Here is a 1363-nt window from a genome sequence, read left to right as displayed (position 1 = left end):
TTAAAGGGATAGCATTTGGTCAGGAGCTCATATCTTTTTAAATAAATTCTTTTTTCTACTATGTCCAACTGTAAACACACACACACACACACACACACACACACAGCGGTATATGTCCAGAAAATAAGGACAGGTAAAGAAACACTGAGTTACAAGTTTAGGCCACAGAGAACTCAAAGCAGGTGGATAATCTTGTGTCACTGAGATTTTTCATTACAAATGGCAGATACCTACTCAAATTGGCTTAAGTACAAATTAGAATTTGTTGACTCACCTAAGGCAAAAGTTGAATGATGTTTTGACTTCAGACATGGTCTGATTCAGCTGTCACCAGGACCGAGTATCTCTCTCCCTCTCATTTCTGTGTATCACTTGCTCCAAGCTGATCCTGTTCTCAATCAGGCTCTTTTCTGATCATTCTGATCATGCAAGATTCTCTCATTAGACTCAAGGCCCTCAGGAAGAGTACCTGCCTCTGTCCCAGCATTGTCAGGAAAATTAGTGTATTTCATTGGCTGTGGTCAGTCCTTGTGCCTTTGTCTCCCTAAACCCACCACTGCAGCCAGAAGAGGGAGCTGTGGAAGAATCAAGGTCAGTTCAAAGCAGAGGGTTGGATCAGCCACACCTGAGCACAGGGAGGAGGAGAGAAGGGCTCTCAAAGAACATACATGAGGTACAATTTTAGCAGAAGGATGAAGGATGTTGTGTTACAACAATCCCAGGTGTCCTCCCTGAGCCTTCTTCTCTCTCTTTCCTAAGCCAATTACCATTACCCAGACCTCAGCACTTTATCACTCCCACAGCAGCCAGAGTTGGTCCAGAGAAGACCCAAGTCAGCCAGTATGGAGATGTGGCATGACCACCCACCCCAGACCACAACTTCAAAGTGTGTAAAGGGTGAGAAAGAGGGCAGTTTTCCAAAGGTGAGCCCTGCTCAGCTCACCACTCTAGTTTCATCAAACGAATCAACAAAAGAGTGGCTGTTTCAGCCAACTTTTGATGCTTACAGAATCTCCATGGCAATTTACATCTCTCTTCCATGTCTGCAAATTGGCTGGGGTAGGTTGGCTAGGCTAGACTCATTGATTCCAGGCTCCCGGTTGGGTTTGGATCTGCTCCACAGATCTCCCATTAGCCTGGAACCAGCAGCTCCCTGGGGCACGCTCTTCTTACTGCAATGGCAGAAGCACAAGAAAGAAGGGCACCTCTACCTCTGTGTGCATCATCCCTGTTAACATTCCATTAGCGCAAGTAAGTCACAGGGCCAAGCTCAAAGCCATCTGGTAGGGAAGTATGTTTCCCCACCATGTTGCAAAGATGGCAAAGTACAATACCAGTACTGGGAAGAGAGAACTTGGGACCA

This window comes from Hipposideros armiger, unplaced genomic scaffold (assembly GCF_001890085.2).
Source record: "Hipposideros armiger isolate ML-2016 unplaced genomic scaffold, ASM189008v1 scaffold_319, whole genome shotgun sequence".
In the NCBI taxonomy this organism is placed as follows: Eukaryota; Metazoa; Chordata; class Mammalia; order Chiroptera; family Hipposideridae; genus Hipposideros; species Hipposideros armiger.
Note: the sequence above shows the minus strand (reverse complement) of the source record.